A 22,314-nucleotide genomic window follows, 5' to 3' on the forward strand; every position below is an offset into this window, starting at 1 on the left:
AAGAGGCCATGGTTGATGAAATGGAATATTTGCACAAAAATGAGGCTTGGGATCTGGTGGAGTTACTGGCTGGGAGGAAACCCATTGGCAACAAATGGGTGTTCTAAAAGAATACAAATGCAAAAGGAAAAGTGGAGAAATAGAAAGCTCGATTGGTAGCAAAAGGTTATTCCCAGGTGCTGGGAATTGATTTTGGTGATATTTTTTCTCCTGTTTCCAAGGTAACTTCTATTAAATTACTTTTATCTTTTGCTACTGCTTTTGATTTTGACGTAGAATAGATGGATGTGAAGACAACATTTCTTCATGGGGATTTGGAAGAGGAGATCTATATGAAGCAACCTGAAGGCTTTGCGGTGAAGGGTAAGAAAGAACTAGTATGCAAGTTAAAGAAGTCTTTGTATGGGTTAAAACAGTCACCAAGGATGTGGTATCAGAAACTTGATACATTTATACAGGGACTTGGCTTCACCAGAAGCAAAGCAGATCACTGTGTGTATTATAAATGAATTGGTGACCATGTTATTTATCTGGTCTTGTATGTGGATGATATGTTGTTGGTTGGAAATGAAAAAGAAATTATCCAGGATTTGAAGACCCAATTTTCCTCCAAATTCGACATGAAAGATCTTGGTGCTATAAACTATATTTTGGGCATGGAAATTAAAAGATATCAGGAATGGAGGAAGCTCTGGTTAAACCAGAGGAAGTATGTCAAGACAATACTGTAGAGGTTTAATATGCAGGATAGTAAACCCGTGAAGGTTCCTATTCCTGTAGGTGTGAGGTTATCTACTGAGCAGTGTCGCAAGACATAAGAAGAGGAAGAGGACATGTCCCATGTTCCATATGAAAGTGCAGTTGGTAGCCTGATGTATGCAATGGTCTGTACTAGACCAGACATTGCACATGTAGTGGGAGTATTGAGCATGTTTATGTCAAAACCAGGGAAGGAGCATTCGACAACAGTGAAGTGGGTTTTCAGGTATTTAAGTGGCACTAGTGATTATGGTTTTTGCTACCAAGGAAGACCAGGATTGGATAGAGTGTTGGATATTCGTGGCTTTGTTGGTGCAAATTGGGTTGGAGATCTAGATCAAAGAAGATCTACAAGTGGGTATGTGTTTAACCTATTTGGAGGTGCAGTCAGTTGGATGAGTAAGAAACAATCTGTAGTGGCACTATCAACTACAGAGGCAGAATACATGGCAGCCACTCAAGCAAGAAAGGAAGCAGTTTGGTTGCAGAGATTGTGTTCAAGTATGGGGTTAGTACAGGAAGCTATAAGGATAGACTATGACAGCCAGAGTGCAATTTTCTTGGCAAAGAACCCTGCATATCATTCAAAGACAAAGCACATTGATGTTCAGTATCACTTTGTCAGGGATATGATAGAAGAAAAAAAGGTGTTGCTGGTAAAGGTGGACACTCTGAAGAATACTGCAGATGCTTGACAAAATCTGTGAGCTCTGAGAAGTTCTCTTGGTGTAGAGAAACAATGGGTGTTGCAGGGGTGGATAAACGACTAAGCTCTCTTGTGACCCCCTATGGAAAGAAAACAACAAGTGGGAGAATGTTGGGTTGTGTTATATTCTTTCCACGACTAGCCCACATAATTAACCAGGGGTTAGAGGGGGGGAGGTTACAGGTGGTTTGAGGGGCACCCGTAACTCCACTTTATGGGGTTCAGGGCAGCGCCCTAGAAAATTTTGGTTTTGGACCCTATGTTAGGTTGGGCGGACCCACCTATGGTTTTATGCATGATTTTCACACATGTTTTTTGGACGCGATGGTTTTTCGGTCCATGGTATTGGACGCGATGGTTTTTCGGTCCATGGTATTGGACGCGATGGTTTTCGGTCCATGGTATTGGATGCTTTGGCATGTATAAATATGTATTGTAACATTGAAAGGAACATAATGAAAAATGAAGCTGGTAGTCCCGGTTTTGGGATCTAGGGGAAAATCTCTGTGTATATGTGTTTTATGTGTTCTACTCTCGCATTGTTTATTTTCTGTGTTTTAGAATTTGTATGCAAGTAATTTCTATACGGGGTTAAAACCTACAGTAAAATGCTGCCAAAATACAGATTCGTGTCATCCACATGTTCAAGAGAAGTCTTCTTGCCTATACATTGTCTGATCATCTGTCACATTCTTGGATTACTCTCATTCATTGTGTTTCCCGTTTTGTGTCGATGACGAAGGATCCATTATGACCTTCCTTCAACAGATCCTTCCAGTCAACTTCATCTCATTATCCAGGAAGCTGATCTAGAAACTCCTTTCCAGTACCTCATAGATTGCATGCCTCAATGGCAAGTTCTTCACACTCAACGATAGGTTCTCATCATGGGCCCTCGATCGAGTGATTTCAAAGGTGTTCGACTTCAGTTCCTTATTCACACTTCGTGAAGTATATTGATAGTACCTTGAGACCCATTGAAATTATGTGTTCTCTCGTGCTTATTAACGGTTCACATCATTGACCAGTAATCAAGTGATTTTCTAGCATGTTTGACTTCAAGACGTTTATTCACATGCTAGGATTTGTACTTTGATCGGGTCGTGTTGGAGCGCAAGACCCTAGGCTTAGATCACAAAAGTCTAGGTTACGAGGAGTGATGAGTCATTCATGATTATATACATGATTCTTTAGACGGATGGCTACGACCATGCCGTGGGTATCATTTTGATCCTGCTCAGTCAAATGGTTGTGACCATACCATGGGTCTTTTCATTTTGATCCTCTCTATGTGGATGGTTGCGCCCATGCTATGGATCTATTTCATATGATCCCTTCAGTTAGATGGCTATGTCCATGCCGAGGATCCATGCACATGATCCTTTTCTTGATGGATAGTTGTGCCTATACCATGGATTCATGTATTATTATATGCCTCTCATGTTTATCAGGCATGAATACCAGATTTCAGATATGTACTTGTATGTTTGAGTTTCAGGTCTTCCGATGCTGGTATTCCAAGTCCTCTCTCTGTCTTAGAGCATTTCAACCATTGCTCTCAACTCTGACTTCATGATTTATGGGGCATCTGTTACAAAATAATTTGTCACTCTCCTGTCACTCCCCGTTCCTGATCCTGAAGAACCCTAGTAGTGACTACTATGTTATACTTTCACCATGAAACCTATGCTCTTGCATCCCTTGAAGTTTGAAGAAAGTAGTCCCCACTCCCTTCAGAACATTTCGAGAGAATCCTTCTTAAAACCCAATTTTTAAGATCATCGCTCTTTCCTAGTGTCTTACCCACATCGATGGAAAATTTTACATTGTGACCTGCGTTGATCGGTGCTACTGTTGGCCCAATACCCGTGCTAGTCTACTTCTGGACTATTTTTATAAAAGTAAATAGAGTTTCACGTCTAGAAACTTCTAGTGGCGATGTGTTGGATGTTTGTTTGGTTGGATAAGGGTCGATAACTCCATATAAGGTTATTTCCCCCTTAAAATTGGACCTTCCAAAGGAGATAAGACCTTCTTCCCCCTTGAGTGGATCTCATTCTTATCCTCCTCTCCCTATAAAAACCACTTCCTCTTACCCTTTTTGGTTACAATACAATACAACACATAGTGAAAGTGGTGGAGAGATAGAACCAGATGCAAAATTTTGAAATCTTTAGCTTTTGATAGAAGAAGATTAGTCTTATATGACAAAATACTAGTCTTTGGTAGCTAAAGCATGAGGAGAGAGAATTAGAACTTGGAAGCCATTTCATGTCAAGCTAGAGGAGGAAAAGAGTGATGAAAAGGCGTGTAGTGGGACTTGGATAGCGCAAAGGCGATCTCCAATGTCAAGGCTTCGATTGTATTTCTCTTTGAAGTTTATTTTAATACAACTAATGGTTTATTTCCTATATCGGGTGTAATATTACATTTGATAGCTTAGAACTCCTTGAACTTTTAAGTAGTCTGGATTCAATTTTATGCTATCATGTTCGTTGTTTTTTCTTGCATGTTTGTTTCAGGTACTTGAATGAAAGGAATGAAAGGAAGCTGGAGCAAGGAAGAAAGATCACCATCAAGTGGATTAGCATTATAAGAGGTAGCCCCTCTTATTCGATTCTAATCTAAGGAAATTTACATTAGATTGTCTTGTTTGTGGCTAGACCCACTCTCTTGGGCTAGAGGGATCACCTCTGTCCGTAGAGGGGATATTCCTACATCACAGGATATATTTACTATTGAAATTTTGTATAAGCCTTCTATCCCTGATAACATAACTAATCTATGCTCTTTTGAAGATGATCAACAAATACTGCACTTCATGGGTAGCACTGATGCCTTCAAGGATGCAACGATTGATGAAGATGAGCACGAGCAGTCCTCACAAGCTGCAGTTGATGAAAAGAAAGGCAACCTCATCCCACAGGGTGTGGTTTCTCTCAGAAGGCTCTATGACTTGTAGAACCACTTTCAAGGGTCAAGAAACAAAAAACCCCACAGTTCCACCATGATGAGCGAACAAATCAATCTGCAAATAGCCCACAATCCGAAGTTCATTAGTCTCGGTACGTGCTGCACACCGAAACATCGACAAGTTTTTGTTCACTTGTTCAAACAATACCGGGATGTGTCCATGTGGGAGTATGATGTCATGAGTATATACGACACATGAATAATCCAACACGTGATTCTAGTCAAAGAAGGGGTCAAGCCATTGCAGCAAAAATTGTGGAAAGTACATTCGTCACTTGAACCCCTAATACAGAAAGAACTGACTAAGTTGTTGGATGCTCGGATCACTTACAAAGTTTGTTATTTTACATGGGTTTCTAATTTAAGTTCTGTATGTGAGAAATATGGGGGAATCTACTTATGCATTGATTTATGAAACTTGAACCACTCCTGGAACAAAAACAACTACCCCGTTCCATCATCGAAACCTATGTTACACGTAGTGTCTGGAGCAGGAATGTTGTCTTTGCTTAATGGTCTCTCGAGATGCCACTAGGTTCTGGTAGTGGAACCTGATAGTCTAATATTGGTTCAGTAGAATCTTGGCCCACACACGTACCATTTACAATCACTTGACAGGAGGTTTGACAACTTTCTTGTCAATGGTCAATATCTCAAACACTATTTTTCAGTAAGCTGTGCCGCACCCTATGCCCTGTACATAGTTTGTTTACTGCTTGTTGTTTTTTTTCTTTACTTACCATTATTGTTTCGTTTCATTTCATTTTCTTAATATCATGCTATTTTTGGTTTTGTAGATGTTTCCCTCTACTGAGTTCTGGATTTTGAATGAGGATGTGGTTGAGATCTAAAGACTCTTGTGACACTACAACACTTGGCCATTCCTACATCCATCTTCTCTGTGCTTGGTTATAACCTTCGGATGATGAAGTATTGACAAAAAAAACAAACCATCTGCAAGGAAAGCTTGGGTCCAACCATGGACTTGTGTCCACACTGGGAAACCCCGTGCCTGTACTCAGTCTTCTTCTTTATGTGTTCAAGCTCATCCAACTAGTAGAAACGAAGAAGGGGAAATCTAAATGAGAAAACCTATGTCAGAGGTCTTACATACTTCTATGAAGGAACAACCTTTTATGATCTCAATAAGTTGGGATCCCTCTTCTGCCCAAAAAAAATAAGTTCCTATGCACAATCCTCTTAAAAAATACAAAGGCAAAAGAAGAGAAAGGATTCCTGCACAAAGAGGTGAAGCATGCAACTCCACCAGGGTACTGACCAAGCTCAATGGAAGTGGAGAAATGTGTGTGTTCCTACGTGACTCCGCAGGGGTACAATCTAGGGCTGCTAGCAGTGGAGAAACACCAGAGATGAAAAATTATACTCTGAAAATTTTTAACTCACGAGCCAAACTACCCTTCCCAATTTCGAAACATTGTGATCAAGCTGAAACTTCTTGTTGTGTTTGAATGAGTTCGCGAAAGGTGAACCATGTTTTTCCATGGGATAAGTGGGAAGTCAAAGTAACCTGCACAATGATTCAATACTCCTTGAAAGATCAAGGCCCTATGCTGTCAATGGATGAAAATAGAGAAGCTGGAATTCAACTAGTGTGCCGCTAATTGTTGTAGCAGCTGCAAACACCCTCTAAAATTTTGGCCTGCATCCAATTTCAGAGCCTTCCTTGGGTTTTTCCTTGATTTTTGCAAGCACTTGAGCTCATCCCATGAGTTCGTGTTGAGTATTTTGACCCTTCTTTCTTGACCGTTCACCAGACATCTTTTAGCATGTTGGTCGCAATGTCATGCTTGCATCCATGTTTTGGCTATGCACAAAGTCCCCCTTCGTGTGTACAAGTTGTATTCACTACATAAGCATATATCACACTCATAGACGAAGTTGTGTGTACTGTCGCACAAGTATTGTCGCGGTCGTTCATTGATTTATCACAAGTGTCGCACTTGTCGCTCTCACCCTTCGGTCAGTCACATTGAGTGTATGTTGTCTTGATGGTTCGAGGTGTCTTGTTGTCAAGTCATGTTGAGTATGTGTTCGCAAGGTCATGCATGTATGAAGTCACTTGTTCACACACTTAGTCATTTTACTGAAGCTATGTCGGCCAAACCAACCCAAACATCTAGACCTCTATTGAGATGCATTGTGCAGTTTCATCCCTCAGTGAACATGTACTTTTGCCCAGAGTTGCGCAAATATTGAGGCTACCTCCCAGGCAGTCTGCACTGCTCGCAAGTAAAACCCCCAAACCTCCATCTTGTCAACCAAAGAGTTTGACCGAGTAGTGACCCTGAGCCTCACTCCTCCAAAAAATTGCGCAAAATCTGCAAAGAATGCCTACTTCCGCTGAATAAAGAAACTGCACATACATGTTGGACAGACACCCGCTGCCTATCACTGCACTGCCCTAAAAAATTACACAATTTTCTTAGCCAGTCACCCTGTCAACCAACCTGCTGCTCCTCTTGAAAACTACACAGTTTTCATGGGATGTCTCCTAACTACCCAACATCCCTCTCAACCTAAAAACTACGCAAGGATGTCTTGTAGGCCAATATCCCAACTCTGCATAGTTTTGGCTAGCATCCTCCCCAGAGAAATTACGCAGTTTTCACTACCAATCTCCCCTTACTGCGTGCACTGTCTCCCTGGAAAAATTGTGCAAATCGTCCCTCCAGCCGAGCTAGATCCCACAGACAGCCACTGATGATCCGGATTTTCCATCTCAACCTCCTTGTGACCTCTGCGTAATTTTCATTAACAGTGCCCAGATCCTGCATCTCGGCCTGAAATGTGCTCTAGGCAGTTTCAGAGCCTTGTCCTCTCTCCTAGTCACCTACATCTGAAAACGAAAGATAATGCATCATGGTAGACTAAGATATTTCTAGATTTGATGTCATCTCGTCATGAGTGATTGCAAATACAAGTACATGGATGAAACATGACGGTATGACGAATGGGATGAGCAAGGAGCACATGCAAAGAGACTTGTTCGCGAACAGATGAAAACATGGAGCATGCCAAGTACAAGTGACGGAGAGACATGCACATGCAACATCAAGCGAACACCAAGACCATCGAAGACTCCACACAGCTTTCCATGCAGAGGTGAAGCTATGATACACCAAGAGCACATTCATCACTCAGCAACACTACAGCTTGACATGGACACCACCAATAACATGAACGTACCAGCTCTGTCGTGCCAAGTCATGTCATGAGTCATCTCGGCCAAATAACTATTGTGGGCCATAATGTTGTAATCAATGTAATGTAACATGGAAATCCAAGAGAACCACATGTAAATTTGAAGAGTCATGTAAGTCAAATAGTCATGAGGGAATTCAAACAGTCACAAGGGCTAGTTTCACCCTTGTCTATAAATACCCCTCATTTGTACATGCAAAGGACTTTTCACCTTGGCTCCTCCCACATAGCCTGGAGAGTCTCTAGTGTTTTATTTTAGGAATGAGTAGTGGCTCCAATTCCCTGCTATCGGCGTTAGTGATGTAATGGTGTACCGATGTGTCTTGGAACTTTTGCTTAATTCAAAAGCCTGATAACAGGCCAACACATTTTCACACATGTATTGTATTTGTTTGTAAGACTACTCTTTGGACACTTGTAATACATGTTGCTTTAACCTATATTAAGACAATTGAACTATTTCAGTTGTTCTAATACATATGCTTACAAAAATGTGTTGTATAAGTTGTTAATGTTGTCCCACCCATGTGGGATATCCCGCTGAACACTTGACATAACCATTCTCATAAACATGTTATAATGTCTTTCGCACTCATGTTGACTATTCCGCTAGGTGTTGTATGTGCTATCCGTTCATTATGTTTGTGACTGCCTCATCTGTGTTGACTACTCCACCAGAAGCTACGCATGTAATAATGTGTTTTGTGTCTCTAACAGAGTTGGGACTATTCCCTTTTGACTTGAGACTCAATTCCACCATCTCCCTATACGGAGAAAGAACCTTGACACAAGTAACACTAAACACTCACCAGGCACATGAACCTCACTGTTCGAAGAAAAAGCATACCACTCTCATGTGCTGACAGGAAAGAGTTAAGGCAAACATTTAAGACAATGGAAACCAATCCATCATACCAAATAAGACTCCTACACCAAACTATGTGAGGTCTAATTGGGACTTCATACTAGGGAGATCCCCTGAATGTTGTTAGGTCCAACACCATCAACACCTCCCTTAGATCCTCTCCTCTTGAAGAGGATGCCCTATGTCCTACGGTGAACCTATACTCTAGGAAAATGTGCCATGTGATCCTAAACTTTGTGATCCCATCACCCCAGAAGTTAATGATCCTCTTGACCCTGGTGAACATGTAGATCCTAAAAATTTTGGTGTGCTCCATTGCTAAGGAGCTTGTTTCTCTACCTGATCAAAGTCTAGAGACCTCCTCGAGGCTCTCTCCTCCTTGAATCTCATGTCCTGCCTTAGGAGAACTTTCCTCTGCATAAGAAGATATATCTGATAGGCCTTGTTGGTCTCACTGTAACCCACCAAGATGCACTTCCTATGGTGGGTTCCAAATTTTTCCTCTTCACCTTAGGGACATGTGAATAAGTAAGGCTCCCAAAATCCTTGATGTTCTCAATCTCAGGCTTCTTCCTAGAGAAACCCTCCTTAGGAGTCTTACTCCCCAACAATCTTTATGGAATCTTATTCTGCAAATACATTATAGTGTTACATGACTGAACCTATAAAAAGAAAGCTAGAATTTGATCATGCAACATGGCTCTCGTTGCCCCCACTATGGCCCTATTCTTCCTCTTTGACACCCTATTTTTTTGGTGGGTCATATGGCACTATGAACTCTCTCCTGATTCCTACTCCCACACATAAATCCTTAATCTCATTGGAGGTATACTCACCCCAATTTTCTTTCCTCAAGAACTTGATCTTCTTCCCTTCCTAGTTCTCCATAATATCCTTAAACTATTGGAACCTCTTGAAGACTCGATCCGTGGTCTTCAGAAAGAAAATACAGGTCTTCTTAGAGTAACCATCTATGAAAGTAACATAATGCTCATATACACTCAATGATATGGAAAAAATAGGACCAAACACATTAGAGTGTATCAAATCCAGGATACTTGCTACCCTATTGTCACTGCTTGAGAAAGGAGTCTTGGTGTACTTTCCCAAAGTACACCCCTTGCACACCTCATGATGCTCAGTATTGAAATATGGTACACCAATAACAATCTCCCTCAACATATTTAATGCTCCATGGTGCAAGTGGGAAATCCTCCTGTGCCATAACTTGTACAAATCATTGTTGCTGGTCATAAACACTAAGGTTCTGGTAGGTTGCTATTGAAAATGCAATAGGAAAAATTTCACTTTGATCTGCCTTGGTCAAACTAGAGAGAATTCAAATTCCCATTTCAATAGACAACTTGGATGATTTAACTTGAGGGACATGACTTGTGTCACCCAGTTAGCTTAGGTAATTCGAGTTGGAAGACTTGAGTTCAATTAAGTGTGAGTGATTGCTAACTTGTAGAAATCTAATTTAGTTAAATTCAGTTATTATCAGTTAAACTAGTTCTAACTGTTAGAGGAACTAGTGGAAGGTCAAGTTGTGCAGTTTGACTTCAATCACACTCAATGATCAACCAATTAATTAATCAATCATCCCAAATTAATTGTTGCATGCTGAGAATTCGATTTACCCAGTTGAGGTGGAGGTTCCAAAGAAGTGTACTATCAATTGCAGATTATTCCAATGTGTACAGGTGGTGCATTTAGTCAGAGGATCAACCTAAAGAAATTGCACAATCCAATTGAGGGAATTTCTTAATTAATAGGGGCCTAATTCCTCAAGGAACAATGTGAGGAAATAGGAGCTTAGAGGGCTTGGAAATTGACTAAGTGTTGGCAAGAGTCAATCAGTCAGGCAGAGGGATATACTATAGACTTGCAGGTTGTGCTCAAGTTTGAGAAAGCATATGTATTCATCCATATTCTTTGATTAATGCAATACATATGGGAAGGGATTTCAAGTATTTTCTTTCCCCTAAATAAATATTTGTGTAAGTGTGTTATTTCTTGATGCATGTTTATGGTATGTGTTCTAGATTGTGAATTGAATTTTGTAAAGGAGTAGAGTAGATTTGAGTAGATTTAGTAAATTTCATGAGTAGTTTCACATCTACACATAATTTCTACATGATGTCAAAGCTATATTTGTAGAAATTTCTACATGGTGTCAAAGCTAGATTTGTAGAAATTTCTACATGGTATCAGAGCTAGTTCACAATAGAGTAGAAATTTCAAAGTTGTTATTGCAGTAGGATCGAATTTGCAAGATAAATTCTTCAGAGCTAGAAGGATGGATTTCTATGGACTAAGACTTGAGTATGCCCTTGAGGGAATCTTGAACTTTGTTTCTTGGAAGGACCGCATGGAGTTTGTGCTGGAAGAAAATGGTTTGAAGGAATTTATCGAGATTGACATTCCAAAACCAGGATCAATTGATGTCAAGGATCTAGCAGAATGTAAGAGATGTGTGGCCAAGGTGAGGAGAATACTATTGGAGGGAGTACGGTACCAAATTTTCTCAAATCTCCATGGGAAAGAAAATTTGTATGAAATGTGGCAATATCTGGTATATTTTTTCTAGAATAGTAGTAACCATAGAAAGTTGACGCTCAAGGATAAACTTTGAAATATCAAGATGCAAAAGAATGACTCTATTCAACAGTATCTGAGCAGGTTCACACAATGTCGTGATGAACTTGGTGGAGTTGGTGTTACTGTTGTAGAAGATGATTTGGTAAGCCTAGCCCTTCTAGGCCTTCCCAAGAGTTGGCATAAATACCAAGATTCGGTGAACGGGAGGGAGAAACTACCAAATTGGGATGCTTATGGTCTGATTTGGTACAGGAGGAAATAAGGTGGAATACCAGAGATGGTACTTCATCCAAAGGAGCAGATGAAGAGGAATTTTCTCTAGTGGGAAAAGGAATGAAGGCCAAGGGAAATAAGTCCCAAGGTGAGGCTAATTCTAGCCAAGGAGAAAGAAGAAAGACTTGTCCAAAATTAAATGCTTCAATTGTCATGAATTTGGGCACTATGCTACTAAGTGTCCACACAAAAAGTCTAGCAAGAAGGAGCCTGCAATAGCAACAATAGGTGAAGCTTTGGGTTCACATTTCAAGCTTGAATTCACCCTTATCACATGCAAGGTGAGCACAATGATAGAGAGTGTGTGGTACTTGGATAGTGGTGCCCCATTCCACATGACGGGGAATAAAGATTTTTTTAGTGACTTGGAGGAGAAATATCTCCAGATGAACATTGAGTTTGGAGATAATGGAAGGTAAAACACAACCTAGATTGGTACAATAACCTTTTAGAGGGATTCAGACTCCCCTCTCAGACTCACGGATGTCAATTTCATTTCGAGCCTAAAGAAAAATATCATCTAAGTAGTAGTGGAGGAAGAATGTGGTTACGATGTGATCTTCAGCAAAGGGAAGGTATTTTTGAGAAACATAGCCATGGGATAGGTGAAGCAGATTGATGATCGAGCCAATAAACTGTATGCACTTGAGGTAGAATATGCATGCAAATCCTTGAGGATCAAGGTAATGGTTAGAGACATGGTGGTTGAAAGGGAGCATGATTTACCTCTCAAAATGGAGCCTCAAGAAGTTGTGGAGTAGCCACAAATGGAGAAGAAAATAGGAGGAAACATGGAGACATCCACTCAAGAAGAGACCTCCAGTAGGGGGAGAGTTTGAGCTAAGTGTGCAAAGGGAGCACATGCAACCATACCTCTAGGTGTGAGGTGGGGCGATGTGAAGCCCTAGTCCCAGGAGTGTAGAAATTTGGGCAGGGTCCATTAAGGTGTTCTCCTCATGGATCATTACCCTTGCTACAGGGGCCCACGATATTTAATAGTAGGAGGATAAATTTCATTCATATATTAAGGACTATAGAGGACTGTTGACAACAAAGTAGGAGGCTCAATACCAAAGTCAACAACAACATAGTTTTTCCCAGTAGACAGTTGCAGATTGATTCAATTTTATTTTTTATTTTTTGGATGCTTCTTAGTTGCATATGTTGCATTAGAAGAAGCAATAGTGAGAGGTGTTTCATGTAGTACATTCAACAAGTGCATGGTAGGGTGGTTGATAATCCATTTCTTGTTGAGAGGGATTTTTGAAAATGCAACAAGAAAAATCTCAGTTTGATTTGCCTTGGTCAAATTAGAGAAAATTTGAATTTCCATTATAGCAGACAACCTAGATGAGTTAACTTGAGTGACATGGTTTGTGTCTCCCAGTTAGCTTAGGTAATTGGAGTTGGAAGACTTGAGTTCAGTTAAGCATGAGTGATTTCTAATTTGTAGGAATATAATTCATTAATTGAGTTATTGCCAATTAAATTAGTTCTAACTATTAGAGGAAATAGTGGAAGGTTAAGTTGTGTAGTGACTTCAGTCACACTCAATGATCAACCGGTTAACTAATCAATAATCCAAAAATAATTGTTTCATGTAGAGAATTCCAGTTACCCAGTTGATGTGGAGGTTCCAAGATAGTGTACTATTAGTTGTAGACTATTCCAATGTTTATAGGTGGTGCATGCAGTGAGAGGACCAACCTAAATAATTTGCATAATACAATTGAGGGAATTTCCTAATTAATAGGGTTCTAATTACTCAAGGAACAATGCAAGGAAATAAGTGCTTGGAGGGCTTGAAAATTGTCTTAAGTGTCGATCAGATTCAGTCAGTCGGGAAAAGGGATAGACTATACACTTGCAGGTTGTGCTCAAGCTTGAGAAAACATATGTATTCATCCATATTATTTGATTAATGCAATACATATAGGAAGGGGGTTTTGAGCAGTTTCTTTCCCATAGATAAATATCTATGTATGTGTGTTATTTCTTGATGAATGTTTGTGATAGTGTTCTAGATTGTGAATTGAATTCCACAGAGTAATCCGAGTATATTTGAGTCTTGTGATTTAGTAAATTTCATGAGAAATTTTAGATCTACACATAATTTCTACATGGTATCAGAGTAGGATTCACGGTAAAGCAGAAATTTCGAAGTTGTTATTGTAGGAGGATCGAATTTGCAAGATCAATTCTTCAGAGCTAGAAGGATGGATTTCTATGGACTAAGACTTGAGTATGCCCTTGAGGGAATCTCGAAATTTATTGCTTAGAAGGAACACATGGAGGTCATTCTCAAAGACAATGGCTTGAAGGAATTTATTGAGATTGACATTCCAAAACCAGGACCAGCTGATGTCAAGGATTTAACATATTGAGGAAGTGTGTAGCCTAGCTGAGGAGAATAATATTGGAGGGAGTATGGGACCACATTGTATCAAATATCCATAGGAAAGAAACTCTGTATGAAATGTGGAAAGCATTGACATATTTGTTCCAGAATAGTAGTGACCACAGAAAACTAGCACTCAAGGATAAACATTGAAATATCAAGATGCAGAAGAATGACTCTATTCAGCAGTACTTGAGCAGGTTCACACAATGTTGTGATGAACTTGGTGGATATGGTGTTATTGTTGTAGAATATTATTTGGTAAACCTAACCTTTATAGGCCTTCCCAAGAGCTGGCATAGCTACCAAGATTCGGTGAACGAGAGGGAAAAACTGCCAAATTGGGAATGCTTATGGTCTGATTTGGTACAGGAGGAAATAAGGCGGAATACCAGAGATGGTACTTAATCCAAAGGAGCGGATGAAGAGGATTTTTCTCTTGTGGGTAAAGGAATGAAGGAAAAGGGAAAGAAGTCCCAAGGTGAGGTTGATTCTAGCCAAGATAAAAATTAGAAATACTTCTCCAAAATTAAATGTTTCAATTGTCATGAATTTAGGCACCATGCTACTAAGTTTCCACACAAAAAGTCTAGCAAGAATGAGCCTGTAGTAGCAGAATTAGGTGAAGCTTTCGCTTCACAGTTTGAGCTTGAATTCACCCTATTGTATGCATGGTGAGCATAATGATGGGGAGTGTGTGGAACTTGGACAGTGGCGCCTTATTCCACATGATGGTGAATAGAGAGTTTTTCAGTGACTTAGAGGAGAAAGATCTATAGATGAACATTGAGTTCGGAGACAATGCAAGGTACAACACGACCAGGATTGGTATAGTCACGTTTTAGAGGGAGTCGGGCTCCCCTCTTAGAATCAAGGATGTCATGCTCATTCTGGGCCTAAAGGAAAATATCATCTTAGTAGTAGTGTTGGAAGACCGTGGTTATGATGTGATATTCACCAAAGGGAAAGTATTTTTGAGATACATAGCCATGGGATAGGTGAAGCAGACTAGTGCTCGATTCAAGAACCTATATGCACTTTAGATAGAATATGCATGCAAAACATTTAGGAGCAAGGCAAGGTCTAGAGACATGGTGGTTGAGAGGGAGCATGCTTTAACTCTCAAAATGGAGCCTCAAGAAGTTGTGGAGCAACCAAAAATGGAGAAGCATACAAGAGGCAAAGTGGAGACATCCACTCAAGTAGAGACCTCCAATAGGGGGAGAGTTTGAGCTATGTTGGTAGAGGGAGGAAATGCATCCATATCTCTAGGTGAGAGGTGGGGCGATGTGAAGCCCTAGTCCCAGGAGTATAGAAATTTGGGAAGGATCCATTTAGGTGTTCTCGTCATGGATCACTACGCTTGATACAAGGGCCCACATTATTCAGAAGTAGGAGGATAAATTTCAGTCATATATTTAGGACTGCAGAGGAGTGTTGAAAATAGAGCAAGAGGCTCAGTAGCAACAAAATATTTCCAAGTAGACAATTGTAGATTGATTCAATTTTTATTTTTTGGATTCTTCTCAGTTGCAGATGTTGCATTAGTAGTAGAAATAATGAGAAGTGTTGCATGTAGTACATTCCATAGGTGCATGATAGGGGTGGTTGATAATCATGTTCTTGCTAAGAGGGAGTGTTGAAAATGTAGCAAGAAAAATCTCAGTTTGATTTTCCTTGGTCAAACTAGAGAAAAATTGAATTTACATTTCAGTAGACAACTTGGATGAGTCAACTTGAGTGACATGGATTATGTCATCCAATTATCTTAGGTAATTGGCATTGGAATACTTGATTTTAGTTAAGTATGATTGATTACTATTTCGTAGCAATATAATTAAGTTAAATTGAGTTATTGTCAATTAAACTAGTTCTAACTATTAAAGGAACTAGTGGAAGGTAAAATTTTGCACTGTGACTTCAGTCATAGCCAATAATAAACCAATTAATTGCTCAATCATCCCAAAATAATTGTTGCATGCATAGAATTCAAGCTACCCAGTTGAGGTGGAGGTTCCAAGGCAACTTACTATCAGTTGTCGAATATTCCAATGTGTACAAGTGGTGCATGCAGTCATAGGATCAGCCTGAAGAAATTGCATAATCCAATTGAGGGAATTTCCTAACTAATAGGGGCCTAATTCCTTAAGGAGTGGCACAAGGAAATAGGAGCTTGGAGGGCTTCGAAATTGGCTAAGTGTTGGCCAGAGTCAGTCAGTCAGGAAGAAGGATAAAATATACACTTGCAGGTTGTGCTCAGGCTTGAGCAAGCATATGTATTCATCCATATTCTTTGATTAATGGAATATAGATTGGAAGGGGTTTTGAGTAGTTTCTTTCCCCTAGATAAATCTTTGTGTATGCACGTTATTTCTTGATACATGTTTATGATATGTGTTCTAGATTGTGAATTGAATTCCGTAGAATAATAGAGTAGATTTGAGTCTTGTGATTCAGTAAATTTCATGAGCAATTTTAGATCTACACATAATTTCTACATTTGAAACATAAACCTGAAGAGTCTCCCACTGCAGAATCCAATCACTCTAGCACAAGTGATACTGGAGCCCTAGGATACATGAGCACCTGTCCATCCAAAAACACCACTACATATCCCTTGTCCTCAATACTTTAGACTTAAATCAAGTTCTTCTTCAGCCCTGGGACATATAATACCTCTACCACTTTCAAGGGAGGCAATGAATCCCTCTGAAATGATACATTCCCCACATATGTTGCTCTGACCTTGGAGTTATCTCCAAGCACTACATCCAATTATATATCCATCTCCATAAGACTTGTAAAGTGCTATGTAGCTCTAGTCATATGGTAGGAAGCTCCATTATCTACAAACCAGACACTAGAATATGTAACACTAGTGGTAAGACTCCCAACTAAAGCAAACTTTGTATCAAACTTGGAGGAAAACTCATCCACCTTGGCTGAAGCTACAACACCCTTCTTCTCCCCCTTCTTATTGGGACATTGAAAGATAATGATTCATATTCTAACAAGCAATGCATCTCACTTTTATCATGTTCTTCTTCTTCTCATTTTGTTTTCCATTTTGATGCTTGGCCCCACTAAAATATCCTTTCTTAGCCTTCTTCTTGCCCTTAGTTGTGATAGAAACATTCTCCTCCTCATCTTCCCCACCATGCTGACTGCCACTCTTGGCACTCCTCCTAGTATCCTTCTAGATGAAATCATCCCACATTTTCCTCCAATCTAGAAGATTCTCTCTATCAAAAATTCCATCTGGATACCCACTCAATGTCATCTTGACCAACTGGTCATCAAGGATAACCTATCCCACTACATCCAACTCATCTCTCACCTAAGTGATCTTTGTAAGGTATGAGGTCATTATGTCAGTCTTGGTAATATTGGTGTTTCTTAGTTTCTCAAGCAACACCATCTTCATATTCTCATTGGTACTCTGGTAAAGTGTGATATGGGACTCCCACATCTCATAGGAAACCATCTTCCTTGACACATGAGGTATAAGGTGTTCTTTCACTACATCTAGAAGGATCATCTTAGCCTTGACATTACTCTTGTTGAATTCTTCCAACTAAATTGGATCATTGGGTGGTCATACTGCACAATATCCCACAACTCAAATTCCTCAAGAAACAAGACCGTGCTCTCCTTCTAGGGACCAAAATTTTCAGCCCCACTAGTATCCATTTGACCTCAAACTAGTATCCACTTGACCCTCTCAACCAATACAACTTTGGAACACTACAAATGAAAAACCAACCTCCCTCGCAGCCACAAATCTCTAGTATATAGGTTGGTTTTTGCTTGTTGGTCACGATTTATCACTTGAAGGTTCATTGGTGCTCTGATACCATGTTAATCCAGGTGTCTTATAGCCCCTCTGGTTTCAGTTTGTTTTACAGGTCATTGTTTAATTCCCAACCCCATGGCTCATTTCACATTTAAACATGAATATAAAAATAAAAATAAACACTACTAGTCTACCACTATTGTTGCCTTTCACTTCCACTATTGTTGTCTAGCCATTTTCTAGAACTTTGACTACTTCAGAATTTAGACTACAATCAATATTTCTCTTCTCAAAAAATCACCCCATTTTTCAACACTACCCTCCCTCGAATATAATGTTATAGATCAACCTGAATCCCTCAAAATTTGGGTCAATACACAACATTAAATGCCCTTGAAAATCATGCTTTTAACCTAAAATCTATGCCTCAGTCTATGTGCTTCTACTAACAAAATCCTCCTCGAAATTCATGTCAAACAGCCCTAAAATTTCTCCTCAAATGATCGGACTTAACTTAAAGGAATGCAACAAATTATAGAGATAACCATAAACACAGATATGCAGTGGAAATAATACTTCATTTCATTAATGTAAAATACTGAAATATGATTACAAACAATAATGGAAATAAACTAGCTAGGGCGATGGTAGCTTATCTCTGAGAAGAGATGTGGTGGCTACATGCCTCTGAACTGTGTTACAATGAGGCTTGAAGGCCTATTTATTGTTGAGAAACAATGGAAAACCCTTAACATTCCAAAACCTAACCCTAGAAGATGAAACGCCAAACTGTGGGCCCCGTTTGGGTAAATTGGTACACCAACTTCCCGGGGTCGTAACTTTGGCATACGATCTCTGTTTGACGCGTACAATAGCTCGTTAGAAAGATCTATCCGAGCACTACCACTTTGGGAGACAACATCCCTAGATTTCCAAAAAAACATCGTTTAGGGCCTCAAAACGGCTCCGGAAGTTTAGGACCCGAAAAACTGCTAAAAATAGTAAGTTGTGCTACAATTAAGGAAACTGAAAATGCTGAGAGAAACAATGGTGGGGGTCCAGGTGGACTTGGCAGGTGGCCACCAATATCCACTTGGATCATTCATCCCCCCTTAGGAAGCAATGGTCCCCATTGCGTTGAGTTCCTCCATGAGATGAGGAAACTTTTGCTAAACTTGTTCCCTGGTGAGCCACTTGCCTTGGTGAAGGAGTTGGCTGGCCTGTTTGACAACTCGATACAGTTGGATATTCTGTTGGCGAGTGTTCTTGATCTGTGTGTCCATGATCCGATCAGTTGCAGCTTGTTCCATGCAATTTGGATTTAATTCTGTGGGTGTGAGCTGTTCTGCAATGTCGGATGTGTTTAGCAATGGTGGAAAGTATGGCCGAAGGCGGTCCACATTGAACACTGGGTGCAGGCCAAGAAATGGGGGAATGCTGAGCTCAAATGCATTGTCTCCCACAGCCTTAGTAATGGTGTAAGGACCATATCGGAGTGGTCTTAGTTTTCGATAGGCTCCAGTAACGCGTTCCTTTTGCAAATGCAACTAGACTTTGTCGCCCACTTGAAACTTGTGTGGCACCCAATGTTGATCATGTCGCTGCTTGTACTTGGCATTTGATTTCTCCAGAATGTCATGGACATGCTGGCGAATATGTTGGATGCGCTCAATGAAGCTAGTGGCCTTATCTGTTTCGGACTGGACATGAGCTGAATTTATGTGAGTAGTTGCAAGTGGCATGGCCACATCAATGGGGCATAGTGGCTGGAATCCCAAACCCACCTGAAAAGGGCTATGGCCAATGGAGCTATGAAGATCTCGGTTGTAGCTGTGCTGAACATAGGGGAGGCTCTCATCCCATGTGCGTGGATGCTTTGAGTTATACATGCGCAGAATGTGCACAATCATCCTATTGACAACCTCTGTCTGGCCATCAGTTTGAGGATGGAAGGTTGTGGACTTCGTGAGTTTGGTGTCCAGCATTGACCAGAGACTGGACCAAAATGTGCTGAGGAACCGACTGTCCTGATCTAAGATGATAGACTGTGGGATCCCAAAGTGCACCCACACTCGTTCAAAGAAGAGTTTAGCAGTGGCCTCTGCTGTGATACTCTTCTTGCAGGCCGCCATAATGGCCATCTTCGAGAATCTGTCGACGACCACAAAAACATGGTCATTTCCATGCTTATCGGAAGGAAGACCTACATGTAATCCATGGAGATGGATTCCCAAGGTCGACTAGGGGTAGGCAACGGGGTATAGAGGCCGTGCTTCTTGATGGTTGGTTTGGCGATGGCACAGGCAGTACATGATCTGATGTACTTCCCAACATCCTGTCGAAGATTCGGCCAATAGAAATAATTTTGCAGTACTGCCACTGTTTTCTCGACCCTGAAATGCCCAGCAGCCCGACTGTAGTGTGCTTCCCAAATCATCTTGGCATGCTCGCTTGAAGGAACACAAAGGTGACCCAGGTGGCATAACAGGGCATCCTGGAGGTGAAAATCTGGAACATGCCGACCCACCAAGAGTGTCTGGCATGTGTGGCCGAACTCTGGGTTGCTTTTGTAGAGAAGTGGCCAATCAGAAGTCTTGTACCCACAAGAGTTGAGCACGATGGTTAACGCCATGATCAGTGGTCGACTGAGGCAATCTGCAACATTATTGGTGTGCCCTCTTATACTTGATATTCAAGTGGAACTGTTGCAGGTATGTAGACCACTTCTGATGGCGATCATTCTGCAATTTCCCTTGGGTCTATATGAACTACAGGGGTCGGTGGTCTGTGTGGATGACCATTTCCTTCCACAAAATGTAATGCTTCCATTGTCGCAGGCCTGCACAATGGAATACATCTCTTTATCATAAGTGGGGTACTTCCGGACTGTGTCTGAAAGTGTTTCACTGTGATATGTCACTGGATGTCCATGTTGAGTAACGACTGCCCCAATCACATAGTCAAAGGCATCTGTCTCAACCTCAAATGGTTGTTGTAAATCTGGTAACATGAGCACCGGTGCCATGCAGAGGCGATCCTTCAACTCTATGAATGCCTTTTGTTGAGATTCAGACCAAAAGAATTTTGCTTTCGCTCCTCCCTTGGTGACTTGACTCAAGGGCCAAGTAATATGATAAAACCCCAACACAAACCCGCGGTAGAAGTTGGCAAGACCTAGAAAGTTGCGGAGCTCTGTTAGAGTGGTTGGAGATGGCTAATCCCGAATGACTTGGATCTTGGCTGGATCCACATGCACCCCCTGTTCATCAATGATGTATCCCAGATACTACACCTGGGTCATGCCAAAAGTGCATTTCTCCAAATTGGCACATAGCTTGTGTTGCCGCAGTGTTTGGAGAACCTGTCGGATGTGGTGGAGGTGCTCTTCCCAACTCTAGCTGAAGATCAGAATGTCATCCAAGTATACTACTACAAATGAGTTGGTGAATGGCCGCAAGATGTCATCCATTAGCCTCATGAAGGTTGCAAGAGCATTCATCAATCTGAAAGGCATAACCAACCATTCGAAAAGGCCCTCCTTGGATTTGAAGGCAGTGTTCCACACATCAGAGGGTTCTATTGGTACCTGGTGATATCCTGACTTCAGATCGATCTTGCTGAAATATTTTGCCCCCTTTAGTTGGTCCAGGAGGTCATCAATCCGCGGGATCGGGTACCTATTACGGACAGTGATCTTGTTCAGTGCCCGATAGTCAATACAGAGTCTCCACGTCCCATCCTTCTTCTGTACCAACACGATTAGGCTCCCACAAGGCGATGAACTCGGATGGATGTGACCTTTCTATAGGAGCTCCTGAATCTACCTCTTGATTTCATCGTTCTCCAGAACGGAGCACCGATAAATTGGTCCATTGGGTAGCGGCGCACCTGGGGTCAGATCGATGGAGTGCTTGACCTGACAGTGCAGAGGAACCCCTGCGGGGAAGGTGAAGATGTCCTCGTACTCCTCCACGACCTTGTCCATCTATAGCTGTCATGCAAAGGGGCCCTGTTTGGAGGCCGCGACCACCATCTTTTTCTTTCCTTGAGGGCGTATCATCAGGAAAACAAATTTCCCGGTTTTGGAAATGAGCTTACTGCATTGTTTTGTAGTAATCAAAGAGATGGCGGTAGGTGGTGCTACCTCTGGTATCCTGTACAACTTATTTCCCAATGTAATAATAACAACACGGGGCCTTGATTCATACACAGCATGTCGCTTCCACAAGTATGGTTGTCCTAATAATACATCACAAACTTCAAGGGGAGCAATGTCACACAATACCTCATCCGTGAAGGGCTTGATGTTGTATGGAAGGCGACACTACTGGCTCACGCGAAGATCTCGTCCTTGGTGAAGCCACCCGATGGTGTACGGTTGTGGATGTGCTGTGGTCGGTAAGCCCAACCGCTTCACAACCTCTGCCAAAATGAGGTTCTTTTGGCTCCCGCTATCAACAATGAACTGCAGTGCAGAGCCCTTTACCCACATCTGGGAGTGGAAGAGACGCTCCTCCTCCTCTGGATCTTCGGGTTCTTTTTTTGTGGATCTTGGTGGTAGCAACAGTGGCGTTGAGATCTGCATCAATGATCTGCTTCCCTTTGTCATTCCGCTTGTTGGGTTCTGACTCAGAGTCGGAACTTGCATCTGATTCTGAAACCTTTAGCTCAGCCACCAGTGACTTCTTGGCCCGACACTCACTTGTGTTGTGAGTGGAGCTCTT

This window comes from Pinus tabuliformis, chromosome 3_2, assembly GCF_031772625.1.
Source record: "Pinus tabuliformis cultivar Carrire ecotype Pingquan chromosome 3_2, CPIR1, whole genome shotgun sequence".
Classification (NCBI taxonomy): domain Eukaryota; kingdom Viridiplantae; phylum Streptophyta; class Pinopsida; order Pinales; family Pinaceae; genus Pinus; species Pinus tabuliformis.